At 42.8% G+C, this 18,593-nt stretch overlaps 1 protein-coding gene across 1 annotated transcript in view; it reads left to right on the top strand.

Annotated features, from left to right (window-relative positions):
- The window catches only part of LOC142258748 (uncharacterized), an 86,143-nt gene that overhangs the window by 27,328 nt on the left and 40,222 nt on the right, over positions 1-18,593 (top strand). The gene's annotated exons all lie outside the window — the stretch shown is intronic.

Genomic DNA, 18,593 nt, shown 5'->3' with positions numbered 1-18,593 from the left:
TCCTGTGCACTGCGAACCCAGCCGGAGAACTAACTATCCTAAAGGTAGGAAAGATGAATAACTCTCTGCCCCAGAAAATAGACAAGAATAGCTAGCCCCCCACATTCAAAGACTGCGGTGATATAGGAAAAAGACAATACACAGGTAGATGACAGGATTAGCAAAAGGTGAGGCCCCCGCTGACTAAAATAGGAAAGGACAGGAAAGGGACTGATGGTGGCCAGAGAAAAACCCTGCAAAATTCCAACTTCCTGATAGTACAAAAAGGCCCTCAGATCGCACGATCTGAACTCCGTCCTATACCAGGTGCCCTTGTCATACCAATGAACAGAAAACAAGAATCATAACAAAGTCAACAAGCCACAAACACATGGACCCAAAGGAGCTATACTCCACACAGAACTGCAGGGAGTTCCTCAAAAATCCACTAAGGGGGAAAATCCCTGCAAGCAAATAAACTGAAACCAACCACAGCAAATGACAAACCCAGATAAACAAAAGAACCAGACAATAAATAAAGAGCAAGCACTTATCTGGGGAAGATGTGGTGTAGAGCAGGATGAAGCAGGCTGGAGATACAAAGAACAACTGACATCCGGCAACAGCCTGCAATCAGACCAGGATTTAAATAAGCAGAGAGTTAGCAAAGGAAACACCCACTGCACAACACACCTGGTCCAAGTCCAAACCATTCCCGGCCACCAGAGGGAGCCTCCCAGCAGCCAAAACATAACTAACATTCACAACAGTACCCCCCCTTGAGGAGGGGTCACCGAACCCTCACCCACGCCACCGGGTCGCTCGGGATGAGCATGATGGAAGGCGCGAACCAACCTGTCCGCATGAATGTCAGAATCCACAACCCAAGAGTTATCCTCCTGTCCATAACCCTTCCATTTCACAAGGTACTGAAGCTGACGCCTACTGCGACGGGAATCCAGAATTTTTTCAACCTCATACTCCAGATACCCTTGTACCAAAACAGGGTCAGGAGGCGCTGCTGCAGGAACTGCTGGCTCCACATGTTTCTTCAACAAGGACTTATGGAAGACATTGTGAATCTTAAATGACGCAGGCAGAGTCAAACGGAAAGATGCCCAAAGACTCCAGTTCAAAACACTAACCATGACATACAAAGCCATCCACAACCTGTCTCCTCCTTACATCTGTGACCTAGTCTCCCGATACCTACCTGCACGCAACCTCAGATCCTCACAAGATCTCCTTCTCTACTCCACTCTTATCTCCTCTTCCCACAATCGCATACAAGATTTCTCCTGTGCTTCCCCCATACTCTGGAATGTTCTACCCCAGCATATCAGACTCTCACCTACTGTGGAAAGCTTCAAAAGGAACCTGAAGACCCATCTATTCCGAAAAGCCTACAACCTACAATAACCCTCAGGCCAGTACACCAGTGCGCAACCAGCTTTGGCCTCACCTATTGTACCCTCGCCCATTCCCTGTAGACTGTGAGTCCTCGCGAGCAGAGTCCTCTCTCCTCCTGTACCAGTCTGTTTTTGTAATGTTCATGATTATTGTACTTGTTTTTTATCTATAAACTTTTCACTTGTAAAACGCCATGGAATGAATGGCGCTATAATAATACATAATAATACTGTAGTAATAACATAGGATTGCCTGATTAAAGACTCTGACTAACGAGGGGGCTAGAAGATATTAATACTTTTTATAGTAATCATTTGACAAACCGTCCAAGCCAGGAGATTTACCAAACTTTAGTTCATCAATAGCCCTTATGACTTATTCTGCTGCGAAAGGTGCATAGAGCGAGGCTAATTGAAATTTGGTGACAGTTGGAAGGTTTATTTAAAAGGAGCGAAACTACCTTGGTGGTCCGGATGTAATGCTTCATGTTCTTTTATTGTGTGTTTCATAAATGGACCTAGGTCATTTTTTATCGTTGAATTTATTAAAAGTTACATTTTAGGACTTTTTTATTGTTCTATTCCTTATGCTATTTGATATATCACTATTCTGGTGTTAAGGATTTTTTTCCACGTTATGGTATCTTGCTATGTAGTTTATATCACATTACCGGGCCATTTGTACTTATTCCCGTTGTGATAATTAGACATCTGTAGTGTTAATATGCTCACTGCACCTCTCGATGAATTCATAGAGGGGTTCAGTTTGTAAAATGGAGCCATTTGTGGGGGGTTTCTGCTTTTCTGGCACCTCAGGGGCTTTGCCAATGTGACCTGGCACCTGCAAACCATTCCAACTAAATCTGAACTGAAATATGGCGCTCCTTCTCTGCCGAGCACTGCCACATGCGCCTTAACAGTAGATTTCTACCACATATGTAGTATCAGCGTACTTAGGAGAAATTCTGCAACACTTTGTAATAATGTTATGGCTAAAGTAACATTTTTGTGGGAAAAAGTACAATTTTAATTTTTTCCTTCCATATTGCTTTGGTTCCTGTGAAGCACCTAAAGGGTTAATAAACTTCTTGGAAGTGGTTTTGAGCAGTTTGAGGGGTGCAGTTGTTAGAATGGAGTCACTTTGTGGAATTTTATGTCACCTCGGCCTCTCAAAATCACTTCAAATGGGATGTTGGTCCCTAAAAAATGGTTTTGTAAATTTTGGTGGAAAAATTAGAAATTGCTGATGAACTTTGAACCCTTCCTAACAAAAAAAAATGTGTTTCACAAATTCCGCTGATGTAAAGTAGACATGTGGGAAATGTTATTTATTAACTAATTTTTTACATAAGTTTCTGGTTTAATAGAATAAAAATGAAAAGTTTGAAAATTGCGAAATTTTACAAATTTGACCAAATTTACGATATTTTCACAAATAAATGCAAAAAAAAAAAATCGTCCTGAATTTACAAATGTCAATAGAGGAGAGGGACAGAAGTGTGCAAACAAGAGGGATACTCCAATTTATATGAAAAAAGGTTATCTTTATTACAAATGGACACAGGAATACACACTACTAAAAACAATTAAAAGGCAAGCAGCCATATATATCTCTAATCCAATCCTCCGTTGAGGTTTTGGAAACCCCTGCTACCCAAGGGAAAACAATGGTGTGACACAGGGTATAACAATGTATATAGGGAAACCACCAAACAATTTAAATGACAATATTACATGTATACCATACAACCACATAGAATAGCAGATGGCATAAAAAGCATATTATAATTTGCAAGGTCATACAATTGCAAGATGGAAATGGTACCCCAAGCATATTTCACATATACATATATGTGGTTACATTATATAAAGCCACAAGTGAAACCATACCATACGGGACTCCAGAAAAAATTCCCCAACCAAGGTTTCCCATATAAGTAACCTGTAGATATCTAAACACCAACCATTGTCAAGTTACCCATAGAGATAGAGTAGCAGTGGGTATAGTCCCCACGCGTATCGTCACCTACTGGGGTGACTTCATCAGGGGTGGGTTCCCTGTATCCACCAAGTACAGGCTTTAAATACCTTGATATCCGAATATCAGCTGTGATGTTTTCAAATTGCGCGCCTCAGAAGCACCCGGCGTCCCGGAAATAGCTACTGCACATGCGCGAGATCATACAGAGAGGAAGTATTGAAAAACGGAGTACCGCGCATGCGCGGGACTCCGAAAAGATGGCGGCCGCCATAGAGAGAGACATGTTTTGAAGAACATAATAGATTTGATATAAATGTATTGTAAGCAGACCGGAGCTGACTAGGACAGAGCGACAGTCCATCCTCCACAGATCATACCTCTTAGAGGTCCATATAGGAAGCTGCGAATACATATACAAATGCATCCATATGTATGTGCACATCCCGCAGGGTGCACACATAAATATCGCTCAGAGCAGTATACTCTTCTACCCACAGTAGAGCACATCCCTAAAATCGTAATAGGTTAGGAGTGCATCCCTAAAAGGTCAAGGCGGACAGGGACAAAGAAGCAGTCCATACTCCATAAGCTATACCTCCTAGGGGTCCATGTAGGGAGCTGCATGTATATGCATGTGCACCTATATATGTGCACATACAATCCATCCTCCACAAATTGTACTTCTTAAGGGTCCATACAGGGAGCTGCAAATACATATACAAATGCATCCATACGTGTGTGCACACACCGCAGGCTGCACACATATATATCGCTCAAGGCAATATACTCTTCTTCTCACCCACAGTAGGGCACATCCCTAAAATCATAATAGGTAAGGATTGAATCCCTTGAAGGTCGAGGAGGACAGGAACAGAGAGGCAGTCCATACCCCATAAGCTGTACCTCCCAGGGGTCCATGTAGGGAGCTGCATGCATATGCATGTGCACCTATATGTGTGCTCATGCAAAAAATGCACATACCCACACATATAACACACACAGGGCAATATACCTATCATCTCACCCATAAATAGGGATCATATACCATATACCACTAACAAGCACAGCCCTGGATATCCCATATAATGCCAGATTACATAGCCCTAAATGTACCTGCATGGGGTCCCTATGGTAGGCACACATGTATACCCCAATGAGCAATCATACCCCCCCCATCATCCTGAGGCCCCACAATACTTGTATGTGGATCACTAGATAACACCGCCCGCCCACCCCCACCCACCCGACATGGATGGGGGGGGGAGGGGGAAATATATATCGCTGCACACATATATATCGCTCAAGGCAATATACTCTTCTTCTCACCCACAGTAGGGCACATCCCAAGATATACGTAGGACAGACTGGACAAGAACTGAGGAGAAGAACTCAACAGCACATCTCCACTATTAATACGGCTAGAACGGACCTTGAGAAAGGCAGGACTCTCTCCTCGGTAGCAGCACATTTTCTACAACACCATAACGGAAAAACATCTGGGATAAAGATTCTTGGACTGGAAGGTTTAAGGACTAATGTTAGAGGAGGAAATTTGACATTGGACTTGCTTAGACGGGAATCCACTTGGATTTATAATCTAAATAGTCTGGCACCTGGAGGATTAAATGAGGAGCTGTTGTTTACTGGTTTCTATAAACAGAGGTAGTGCTTGAGTGGGTCTTTCCCCCCTCCCCCCCCCCCCATAGGAACATGGTCTTCTGCTCTCTACCCTTGGTCAGAATCTCCTTTCTCTCTTTCACAGTTGCAGACTGGAAGGCCCGAGAAATTACCTTTTTAGGGTATCCCCTTGCTTGAAACCATCTCGTCAACTCCCTTGATTGTTCACGAAATTCCACATTATTACTACAGTTTCTCCGAAGACGCAAAAATTGGCCTTTCGGAATCCCTCTTCGAAGATGTTCTGGATGGAAACTGCTGTAGTGTAAAAAACTGTTCGTTGAAGTCGGCTTTCTAAAAAGGTCCGTGGCAATTCTTGAGTCCCTCAGGGAAAGTTTTAAATCCAAAAAATCTACTGAGGTAAGTGACAAAAATGATGTTAGGTAGATATTAAACATATTGTTATTAAGTTCGGAGATAAACTCCTCACATTCTTCCCACGAACCTGTCCACAGCATTAGAACATCGTCCAGATACCGAAACCATTTAAAGACATGTTCTTGATAGGCGGGCATACTTCTCACCTTAGTCTCCTCCCACCAACCCAAATAAATGTTGGCATAGGATGGGGCACAGTGTGCCCCCATTGCAGTTCCTGACACCTGTTTGTAAAAAATTCTGTCAAAAACAAAATAATTCAAGTTGAGGACCAGGGAGAGCAAATTCAAAAGAAATTCATCATGGTCTCTAGTACCTGTGCTCTGTCCAAACAGGAAATAGGAGACTGCCCCCATACCCAGGTCATGCGATATACTGGTATACAGAGATTCTATATCCATGGTGACTAAAATGGTACCTTCGGGGATGTTCAATTCCTCAAGTTGTAAAATAAGGTCCGTAGAGTCTCTGACATATGATTCAAGGCGGAGAGCAAAAGGCTGCAAATAGAAGTCCAAGTAAGAGCATAGCTGTTCAAATATACTCCCGATCCCAGCCACAATTGGTCTCCCAGGTGGTTTTAGGAGAGACTTGTGCACCTTCGGGAGCATGTAAAATGTAGGCACAACTGGGTTTTTCACCGTAAGAAATTCCAGTTCTTTTTTAGTAATAGTCCCCCTCAGATGTGCTTCCGTCAATAAACGATCCACCTTAGATTTGAAAATACTAGTAGGGTCGGAGGGGAGGGGCTGGTATACTGTCCTATTAGAAAGCTGGCGTTGTGCTTCCTCCAGATATAACTTTACAGGCCATAAAACAATATTTCCCCCCTTGTCTGCCTCCTTAATTATCAGATCTCCATTTTTCCTCAGACGCTGTAATGCCCCTCTTTCCACAGTTGAAATATTATCCTGTTTGTTTTTATCCAGTTTTAAGGACTGGGTATCCCTGCATACAGCGTCGAAAAAGACCTGAACCACTGGAAATAGTGAGAGGTTAGGGGTAGCCTGTGAGGGTAATCTACCCGGGAACTTTCTCTTACCAAGGGTAGCTTGTTCGTCCATCAAATCCAACAGAGTTTGGAAAGCCAATCTCTCATCCTGGGGGAGGGTATCAATCAATTGAGGTTTGTGGTATAAGAGCCTGAAGGTAATCTGTCTACAAAACAAATAAACATCTTTAATAAAGGTAAACTTATCTAGAGTGTTCATAGGGGAAAAGGACAGGCCCCTGGAAAGGACCCTCCTTTCTACCTCATCCAATACATAATCTGAAAGGTTAATAACGTTCAGATTACCTCCAGGTTCCCGATCTCCACCTATTTCTTCCTCCAATTGCTCCCCTTGTGACGGGGTGACCATCCCGTTCTCCTTAGTCCGCTTCTCAGGAATCGGCCGTTTCCTCCTGCCCCTCCTGCATCGCTTTCTTGATCGCTTGGATCTGACGATAAAAAATCTTCCCCGGAGGATACTTGATTCTCTCTATTGGGATTAGTTGGTTGGGGCACCTGAGGTCTATTTTTCACATTCTGTTTAGATCTTATATTACCTCTATGATTCCATCTAAAGGTTTCCCCCATCTGGAAATCCTTTTTGTCTCTAAGGAGTTTGTTACGTTTGCGTTTAATAATCTCCTTCTCAAAAAGATCAATGATTCCCTTTAATCTAGTCTGAAATGGCGCTACCTCCCGGGTTTGATCAAAGTCCTTCAATTTAGACTCCATTTCTTTAATTTCATCCCTAGTGGTTACAAGTAATTCCCGGTCATGTGCCAACAACATATCCAAAATAATCGATGAACATTTTAACAGACCCGTTTCCCAAGTTTTTTTAAAAACTAGGTCAACCTCCCATGCGGGAAAGATTTGGACTCGCAATCCTCTTGGTACAATACCCAATTTTTTATACTGCTCTAGGCTTTTTATATTGTACCATATTTTAGTTAGATTTTTATGTAACTTAATAAGATCTGTACTAATTTTTTCAAAACCATTACTCCCCTCAGTACCTCCATCTGATTGTACCATAGTGGGAAGATCAAACACATCCACAGCCTGGTTAGACCAGGCATTCTCTCTTTCTTCTAAATTCATCACAGCTGATAAAGAATTAACCTTAAACAGATTACCACAGATAATTAATACTTAGTATATATAAAGAGGGTGTGCCACAACTCCAGAAAAATATCCCATAAGTGGGACACTATAAACAACAGGTACCAAAGAGTGGGGAGGGCACCACCTAACAATTTAATAATACCCTAAATGGGTAAAAGGGTTCACCTCAGCACACTTAATATACATTAATGGAGGAGAGGGACAGAAGTGTGCAAACAAGAGGGATACTCCAATTTATATGAAAAAAGGTTATCTTTATTACAAATGGACACAGGAATACACACTACTAAAAACAATTAAAAGGCAAGCAGCCATATATATCTCTAATCCAATCCTCCGTTGAGGTTTTGGAAACCCCTGCTACCCAAGGGAAAACAATGGTGTGACACAGGGTATAACAATGTATATAGGGAAACCACCAAACAATTTAAATGACAATATTACATGTATACCATACAACCACATAGAATAGCAGATGGCATAAAAAGCATATTATAATTTGCAAGGTCATACAATTGCAAGATGGAAATGGTACCCCAAGCATATTTCACATATACATATATGTGGTTACATTATATAAAGCCACAAGTGAAACCATACCATACGGGACTCCAGAAAAAATTCCCCAACCAAGGTTTCCCATATAAGTAACCTGTAGATATCTAAACACCAACCATTGTCAAGTTACCCATAGAGATAGAGTAGCAGTGGGTATAGTCCCCACGCGTATCGTCACCTACTGGGGTGACTTCATCAGGGGTGGGTTCCCTGTATCCACCAAGTACAGGCTTTAAATACCTTGATATCCGAATATCAGCTGTGATGTTTTCAAATTGCGCGCCTCAGAAGCACCCGGCGTCCCGGAAATAGCTACTGCACATGCGCGAGATCATACAGAGAGGAAGTATTGAAAAACGGAGTACCGCGCATGCGCGGGACTCCGAAAAGATGGCGGCCGCCATAGAGAGAGACATGTTTTGAAGAACATAATAGATTTGATATAAATGTATTGTAAGCAGATCGGAGCTGACTAGGACAGAGCGACAGTCCATCCTCCACAGATCATACCTCTTAGAGGTCCATATAGGAAGCTGCGAATACATATACAAATGCATCCATATGTATGTGCACATCCCGCAGGGTGCACACATAAATATCGCTCAGAGCAGTATACTCTTCTACCCACAGTAGAGCACATCCCTAAAATCGTAATAGGTTAGGAGTGCATCCCTAAAAGGTCAAGGCGGACAGGGACAAAGAAGCAGTCCATACTCCATAAGCTATACCTCCTAGGGGTCCATGTAGGGAGCTGCATGTATATGCATGTGCACCTATATATGTGCACATACAATCCATCCTCCACAAATTGTACTTCTTAAGGGTCCATACAGGGAGCTGCAAATACATATACAAATGCATCCATACGTGTGTGCACACACCGCAGGCTGCACACATATATATCGCTCAAGGCAATATACTCTTCTTCTCACCCACAGTAGGGGGGGGGGAGTGGGGGGAGGGGAGGGGGGAAAGACCCACTCAAGCACTACCTCTGTTTATAGAAACCAGTAAACAACAGCTCCTCATTTAATCCTCCAGGTGCCAGACTATTTAGATTATAAATCCAAGTGGATTCCCGTCTAAGCAAGTCCAATGTCAAATTTCCTCCTCTAACATTAGTCCTTAAACCTTCCAGTCCAAGAATCTTTATCCCAGATGTTTTTCCGTTATGGTGTTGTAGAAAATGTGCTGCTACCGAGGAGAGAGTCCTGCCTTTCTCAAGGTCCGTTCTAGCCGTATTAATAGTGGAGATGTGCTGTTGAGTTCTTCTCCTCAGTTCTTGTCCAGTCTGTCCTACGTATATCTTGGGATGTGCCCTACTGTGGGTGAGAAGAAGAGTATATTGCCTTGAGCGATATATATGTGTGCAGCCTGCGGTGTGTGCACACACGTATGGATGCATTTGTATATGTATTTGCAGCTCCCTGTATGGACCCTTAAGAAGTACAATTTGTGGAGGATGGATTGTATGTGCACATATATAGGTGCACATGCATATACATGCAGCTCCCTACATGGACCCCTAGGAGGTATAGCTTATGGAGTATGGACTGCTTCTTTGTCCCTGTCCGCCTTGACCTTTTAGGGATGCACTCCTAACCTATTACGATTTTAGGGATGTGCTCTACTGTGGGTAGAAGAGTATACTGCTCTGAGCGATATTTATGTGTGCACCCTGCGGGATGTGCACATACATATGGATGCATTTGTATATGTATTCGCAGCTTCCTATATGGACCTCTAAGAGGTATGATCTGTGGAGGATGGACTGTCGCTCTGTCCTAGTCAGCTCCGATCTGCTTACAATACATTTATATCAAATCTATTATGTTCTTCAAAACATGTCTCTCTCTATGGCGGCCGCCATCTTTTCGGAGTCCCGCGCATGCGCGGTACTCCGTTTTTCAATACTTCCTCTCTGTATGATCTCGCGCATGTGCAGTAGCTATTTCCGGGACGCCGGGTGCTTCTGAGGCGCGCAATTTGAAAACATCACAGCTGATATTCGGATATCAAGGTATTTAAAGCCTGTACTTGGTGGATACAGGGAACCCACCCCTGATGAAGTCACCCCAGTAGGTGACGATACGCGTGGGGACTATACCCACTGCTACTCTATCTCTATGGGTAACTTGACAATGGTTGGTGTTTAGATATCTACAGGTTACTTATATGGGAAACCTTGGTTGGGGAATTTTTTCTGGAGTCCCGTATGGTATGGTTTCACTTGTGGCTTTATATAATGTAACCACATATATGTATATGTGAAATATGCTTGGGGTACCATTTCCATCTTGCAATTGTATGACCTTGCAAATTATAATATGCTTTTTATGCCATCTGCTATTCTATGTGGTTGTATGGTATACATGTAATATTGTCATTTAAATTGTTTGGTGGTTTCCCTATATACATTGTTATACCCTGTGTCACACCATTGTTTTCCCTTGGGTAGCAGGGGTTTCCAAAACCTCAACGGAGGATTGGATTAGAGATATATATGGCTGCTTGCCTTTTAATTGTTTTTAGTAGTGTGTATTCCTGTGTCCATTTGTAATAAAGATAACCTTTTTTCATATAAATTGGAGTATCCCTCTTGTTTGCACACTTCTGTCCCTCTCCTCCATTAATGTATATTAAGTGTGCTGAGGTGAACCCTTTTACCCATTTAGGGTATTATTAAATTGTTAGGTGGTGCCCTCCCCACTCTTTGGTACCTGTTGTTTATAGTGTCCCACTTATGGGATATTTTTCTGGAGTTGTGGCACACCCTCTTTATATATACTAAGTATTAATTATCTGTGGTAATCTGTTTAAGGTTAATTCTTTATCAGCTGTGATGAATTTAGAAGAAAGAGAGAATGCCTGGTCTAACCAGGCTGTGGATGTGTTTGATCTTCCCACTATGGTACAATCAGATGGAGGTACTGAGGGGAGTAATGGTTTTGAAAAAATTAGTACAGATCTTATTAAGTTACATAAAAATCTAACTAAAATATGGTACAATATAAAAAGCCTAGAGCAGTATAAAAAATTGGGTATTGTACCAAGAGGATTGCGAGTCCAAATCTTTCCCGCATGGGAGGTTGACCCAGTTTTTAAAAAAACTTGGGAAACGGGTCTGTTAAAATGTTCATCGATTATTTTGGATATGTTGTTGGCACATGACCGGGAATTACTTGTAACCACTAGGGATGAAATTAAAGAAATGGAGTCTAAATTGAAGGACTTTGATCAAACCCGGGAGGTAGCGCCATGTCAGACTAGATTAAAGGGAATCATTGATCTTTTTGAGAAGGAGATTATTAAACGCAAACGTAACAAACTCCTTAGAGACAAAAAGGATTTCCAGATGGGGGAAACCTTTAGATGGAATCATAGAGGTAATATAAGATCTAAACAGAATGTGAAAAATAGACCTCAGGTGCCCCAACCAACTAATCCCAATAGAGAGAATCAAGTATCCTCCGGGGAAGATTTTTTATCGTCAGATCCAAGCGATCAAGAAAGCGATGCAGGAGGGGCAGGAGGAAACGGCCGATTCCTGAGAAGCGGACTAAGGAGAACGGGATGGTCACCCCGTCACAAGGGGAGCAATTGGAGGAAGAAATAGGTGGAGATCGGGAACCTGGAGGTAATCTGAACGTTATTAACCTTTCAGATTATGTATTGGATGAGGTAGAAAGGAGGGTCCTTTCCAGGGGCCTGTCCTTTTCCCCTATGAACACTCTAGATAAGTTTACCTTTATTAAAGATGTTTATTTGTTTTGTAGACAGATTACCTTCAGGCTCTTATACCACAAACCTCAATTGATTGATACCCTCCCCCAGGATGAGAGATTGGCTTTCCAAACTCTGTTGGATTTGATGGACGAACAAGCTACCCTTGGTAAGAGAAAGTTCCCGGGTAGATTACCCTCACAGGCTACCCCTAACCTCTCACTATTCCCAGTGGTTCAGGTCTTTTTCGACGCTGTATGCAGGGATACCCAGTCCTTAAAACTGGATAAAAACAAACAGGATAATATTTCAACTGTGGAAAGAGGGGCATTACAGCGTCTGAGGAAAAATGGAGATCTGATAATTAAGGAGGCAGACAAGGGGGGAAATATTGTTTTATGGCCTGTAAAGTTATATCTGGAGGAAGCACAACGCCAGCTTTCTAATAGGACAGTATACCAGCCCCTCCCCTCCGACCCTACTAGTATTTTCAAATCTAAGGTGGATCGTTTATTGACGGAAGCACATCTGAGGGGGACTATTACTAAAAAAGAACTGGAATTTCTTACGGTGAAAAACCCAGTTGTGCCTACATTTTACATGCTCCCGAAGGTGCACAAGTCTCTCCTAAAACCACCTGGGAGACCAATTGTGGCTGGGATCGGGAGTATATTTGAACAGCTATGCTCTTACTTGGACTTCTATTTGCAGCCTTTTGCTCTCCGCCTTGAATCATATGTCAGAGACTCTACGGACCTTATTTTACAACTTGAGGAATTGAACATCCCCGAAGGTACCATTTTAGTCACCATGGATATAGAATCTCTGTATACCAGTATATCGCATGACCTGGGTATGGGGGCAGTCTCCTATTTCCTGTTTGGACAGAGCACAGGTACTAGAGACCATGATGAATTTCTTTTGAATTTGCTCTCCCTGGTCCTCAACTTGAATTATTTTGTTTTTGACAGAATTTTTTACAAACAGGTGTCAGGAACTGCAATGGGGGCACGCTGTGCCCCATCCTATGCCAACATTTATTTGGGTTGGTGGGAGGAGACTAAGGTGAGAAGTATGCCCGCCTATCAAGAACATGTCTTTAAATGGTTTCGGTATCTGGACGATGTTCTAATGCTGTGGACAGGTTCGTGGGAAGAATGTGAGGAGTTTATCTCCGAACTTAATAACAATATGTTTAATATCTACCTAACATCATTTTTGTCACTTACCTCAGTAGATTTTTTGGATTTAAAACTTTCCCTGAGGGACTCAAGAATTGCCACGGACCTTTTTAGAAAGCCGACTTCAACGAACAGTTTTTTACACTACAGCAGTTTCCATTCAGAACATCTTCGAAGAGGGATTCCGAAAGGCCAATTTTTGCGTCTTCGGAGAAACTGTAGTAATAATGTGGAATTTCGTGAACAATCAAGGGAGTTGACGAGACGGTTTCAAGCAAGGGGATACCCTAAAAAGGTAATTTCTCGGGCCTTCCAGTCTGCAACTGTGAAAGAGAGAAAGGAGATTCTGACCAAGGGTAGAGAGCAGAAGACCATGTATAGTGATATTGGAGTAGTCACAACCTTCAATAATCAATGGTCAGATCTACGAGGGATCTTGAAGAGGAATTGGGGAATTCTGCGGAGTGAATTGGCTTTACAGCCACACATTGCGGAGGCCCCTCGGATAATTGCCAGGCGAGCTAAAAACCTCAGGGATGTACTATCGTCCGGTCATTTTTATAGACCCTCTAGAAAAACGGAGGGGGGTGGTTCTCTGGAAGGGTCTTTTCCCTGTGGCAACTGTAACGTCTGTCCTCTGATGTTGGCAAAAGATCCTATTTTTCATAATATGTTCTCATCTTCACAGAAACCTAGAGGATATTTCAATTGCCGGACAAAAAATCTCATTTATGGCTTAATCTGCAGTTGCCCCAAGATATACGTAGGACAGACTGGACAAGAACTGAGGAGAAGAACTCAACAGCACATCTCCACTATTAATACGGCTAGAACGGACCTTGAGAAAGGCAGGACTCTCTCCTCGGTAGCAGCACATTTTCTACAACACCATAACGGAAAAACATCTGGGATAAAGATTCTTGGACTGGAAGGTTTAAGGACTAATGTTAGAGGAGGAAATTTGACATTGGACTTGCTTAGACGGGAATCCACTTGGATTTATAATCTAAATAGTCTGGCACCTGGAGGATTAAATGAGGAGCTGTTGTTTACTGGTTTCTATAAACAGAGGTAGTGCTTGAGTGGGTCTTTCCCCCCCCCCCATCCATGTCGGGTGGGTGGGGGTGGGCGGGCGGTGTTATCTAGTGATCCACATACAAGTATTGTGGGGCCTCAGGATGATGGGGGGGTATGATTGCTCATTGGGGTATACATGTGTGCCTACCATAGGGACCCCATGCAGGTACATTTAGGGCTATGTAATCTGGCATTATATGGGATATCCAGGGCTGTGCTTGTTAGTGGTATATGGTATATGATCCCTATTTATGGGTGAGATGATAGGTATATTGCCCTGTGTGTGTTATATGTGTGGGTATGTGCATTTTTTGCATGATCACACATATAGGTGCACATGCATATGCATGCAGCTCCCTACATGGACCCCTGGGAGGTACAGCTTATGGGGTATGGACTGCCTCTCTGTTCCTGTCCTCCTCGACCTTCAAGGGATTCAATCCTTACCTATTATGATTTTAGGGATGTGCCCTACTGTGGGTGAGAAGAAGAGTATATTGCCTTGAGCGATATATATGTGTGCAGCCTGCGGTGTGTGCACACACGTATGGATGCATTTGTATATGTATTTGCAGCTCCCTGTATGGACCCTTAAGAAGTACAATTTGTGGAGGATGGATTGTATGTGCACATATATAGGTGCACATGCATATACATGCAGCTCCCTACATGGACCCCTAGGAGGTATAGCTTATGGAGTATGGACTGCTTCTTTGTCCCTGTCCGCCTTGACCTTTTAGGGATGCACTCCTAACCTATTACGATTTTAGGGATGTGCTCTACTGTGGGTAGAAGAGTATACTGCTCTGAGCGATATTTATGTGTGCACCCTGCGGGATGTGCACATACATATGGATGCATTTGTATATGTATTCGCAGCTTCCTATATGGACCTCTAAGAGGTATGATCTGTGGAGGATGGACTGTCGCTCTGTCCTAGTCAGCTCCGATCTGCTTACAATACATTTATATCAAATCTATTATGTTCTTCAAAACATGTCTCTCTCTATGGCGGCCGCCATCTTTTCGGAGTCCCGCGCATGCGCGGTACTCCGTTTTTCAATACTTCCTCTCTGTATGATCTCGCGCATGTGCAGTAGCTATTTCCGGGACGCCGGGTGCTTCTGAGGCGCGCAATTTGAAAACATCACAGCTGATATTCGGATATCAAGGTATTTAAAGCCTGTACTTGGTGGATACAGGGAACCCACCCCTGATGAAGTCACCCCAGTAGGTGACGATACGCGTGGGGACTATACCCACTGCTACTCTATCTCTATGGGTAACTTGACAATGGTTGGTGTTTAGATATCTACAGGTTACTTATATGGGAAACCTTGGTTGGGGAATTTTTTCTGGAGTCCCGTATGGTATGGTTTCACTTGTGGCTTTATATAATGTAACCACATATATGTATATGTGAAATATGCTTGGGGTACCATTTCCATCTTGCAATTGTATGACCTTGCAAATTATAATATGCTTTTTATGCCATCTGCTATTCTATGTGGTTGTATGGTATACATGTAATATTGTCATTTAAATTGTTTGGTGGTTTCCCTATATACATTGTTATACCCTGTGTCACACCATTGTTTTCCCTTGGGTAGCAGGGGTTTGCAAAACCTCAACGGAGGATTGGATTAGAGATATATATGGCTGCTTGCCTTTTAATTGTTTTTAGTAGTGTGTATTCCTGTGTCCATTTGTAATAAAGATAACCTTTTTTCATATAAATTGGAGTATCCCTCTTGTTTGCACACTTCTGTCCCTCTCCTCCATTAATGTATATTAAGTGTGCTGAGGTGAACCCTTTTACCCATTTAGGGTATTATTAAATTGTTAGGTGGTGCCCTCCCCACTCTTTGGTACCTGGAATTTACAAATGTCATGAAGTACAATATATTGCGAAAAGAGGATCTCAGAAGCAGTGAGATCTCTTGAAGCTCCAGAGTTATAACCTCATAAAGTGACACTGGTCAGAATTGCAAGAAAAGGCCGGTTACAAAGGTGAAAACAGGCTGGGGATGAAGGGGTTAAAATCATAGAAAATGTCATCAAGGACCTTGTGTGGAGAAATAAACAGCCGAGGAAAGGAAAGAAAACAACGAGGAGGTCATATTATCTAAAAAGAACAAAAACAAAAAAGGCCAAGAGAATAGGCCTAAATTATTATGTCAGGCCTTACAGAGGAATAATGGATATACTTTAGGAAAAATTAGTGAACACTTAAAGCATTGTTAGTGAGAAATTGTAGTAATAAGAGTATTGTATCCAAGATATATAATGCCATAATGAGGGAACAGGTTGGGCGACCAAAAAGTAAATGGAGGAATCAGAAATGAAGAACATTAGTTTAGATACTCAGACTTTATTGGGAAAAAAATGTTTTGGATGTCAGGTTATTGGGGCAATTTAGTAAGTACGAGGGGCTGCTGATAAGTCTTTGGCTTTTCCCAGAAAGAAACGAGATAGGATGATGAACTTTACATTCATTCCACACACTCTCCACTGATGTCAACACACTTCTTACATCGGTATTCCAAGTTCTGTAAGCCAAGCAAAAAGAAGAATTTCAGTTGTGCCTCAAACCAGGCGTCCATAGCAGCCATGGCATCAGAAATGGTGTGAACTTTGGTACCCATGAGGTGTTTCTTTAGGTTTGGAAACAGATGAGTTGGAGGGAGCTAGATCTGGTGAATAAGGTGGGTAGTCAACCAGCTGAAAGCCCAGCTCTGCCAGTTTTGCCGTGGTCGCTTGTGCAGTGTGAGCGGAGGCGGTGTCTTGCAGGAACAAGATTACTTTGGATAGTTTGCCGCGCCTTTGGCCTTCAGAGCTGCCTTAAAAGGAAGGTGTCATAAACATTTTTTTTTTTAAATAACTGACAAAAAGGAAAGTTTTAATGTTTTAATGTTTTGTTTAAATAGTATTATTTGTTTTTAATTGAGCAAAATATAAATAAAAAAATAAATGCTATTTTCCACTCTTAAACACTAGGGGGAGCAGCTGCTGAAATCCTACAGAAATCCCACTGTAGAAATATCTCACATTACAGCTGCAGTAAAGTGGGCAGAATCTGCTCTCCTGTGTGTGATGTCACCTCCCCCTCCCAACCTTGGGGTTTCCAAAAGGATAAGAGAAGGTAATTTAGGATCACAGTGCGGAGCCATTTTGCTTGTGAGCAGAAATGTCCAAAGTATCACCAAGGATAGAATTAGATACACAGCTCAGCAGACAGTATCACACAGGATAGGATTAGATACAGCAACTCGGCAGACAGTATCACACAGGAGAGAATTAGATACACAGCTCAGCAGACAGTACCACACAGTACAGGATTATATACACAGCTCAGAAGACAGTATCAGACAGGATAAGTTTAGATACAGCAACTCAGCAGACAGTATCACATAAGAGAGGATTAGATACACAGCGGCAAGGGAGGGGCAACGGTACTCACGCACTGCTTTGCATGCACGCTAGTAGTGGCTGCAGTAAGGAGAGTGGGGGGGATGTCATTGGAGACGGTAGCAGCGGCACTGGGGGGAGGGGCACCGGTACTCACATGCCCTGCATACACGCACACAAACACACACACAGCTCTGCTGCATGCATGCCAGTGGCGGGGAGAGAGCGGGGCTAGGTAGAGTGAGGGGGAGGGGGTGTCATTGGAGAGGGTAATCCACTACTGCATGCCGCTCCTTAACCGCTGCACGCCGCTCCAGCTGTCAGTAACGGCACTGTTCTAGGATCTGTTAGGATGGTACTGCTTGCTCTTTCAGATCCTGTCTGTAGGGGAAAAATGCGGCCCAGCCCAAAGCGTGAGCTATGGAAAAACGTTGGCTGAACACACCCACGACTGTGAATTGGGCAGCCCACATATGCGTTACCGTTTCACAGCAGGACAGTTGTAATAGAACTAATAGGATCGGAATCTGACCACTTTCGCCTATGTCCATGAGGTGCTGTAAATCGAGCCTGCACTGTCGTGCTAGAACTTGGAATGTAAAATGGCAGCCCCCATTGCCAGCTTTCCCGGATTATAAAAACGGAAAGACATATTTATTTAAAGCAAGATAACATTATAACTGCATGTTACCTTACAAGTAATCATTGTTTGGATTATATAAATCCGCGACACCTTACCTTTAAATTTAACCAAAAGTTCAATGTAATACCTTGGATTGATGGTGGAACCCTTTTGAAGGTAGTCCACTAGCAGCACACCCTCTTTATCCCAGAACACAGACGCTATCACCTTAGTGGCTGATTTTTGCCCCTTGAACTTCTTTGGACGAGGAGAACCACTGTGCCCCCACTCTTTTGATTGCTGCTTGTTTTCAGGGTCATACAAATAAATCCAGGTCTCATCCATAGTAACCAGTCGATCAAGGAAGTTCTTATTAGTCCGGAAACACTGACAAATGGACCGGGAAGTTTTCACTCGCATGCTTCCCTGATTTGTTGTCAAACATTTGGGGCCCACTTTGCAGATAGCATGCATTATGGGGATT

The sequence above is a fragment of the Anomaloglossus baeobatrachus genome, assembly GCF_048569485.1.
Source record: "Anomaloglossus baeobatrachus isolate aAnoBae1 chromosome 5 unlocalized genomic scaffold, aAnoBae1.hap1 SUPER_5_unloc_1, whole genome shotgun sequence".
NCBI lineage: Eukaryota > Metazoa > Chordata > Amphibia > Anura > Aromobatidae > Anomaloglossus > Anomaloglossus baeobatrachus.
The sequence above is the reverse complement of the archived record's forward strand: the minus strand, read 5'-3'. Positions and strand labels throughout refer to the sequence as shown.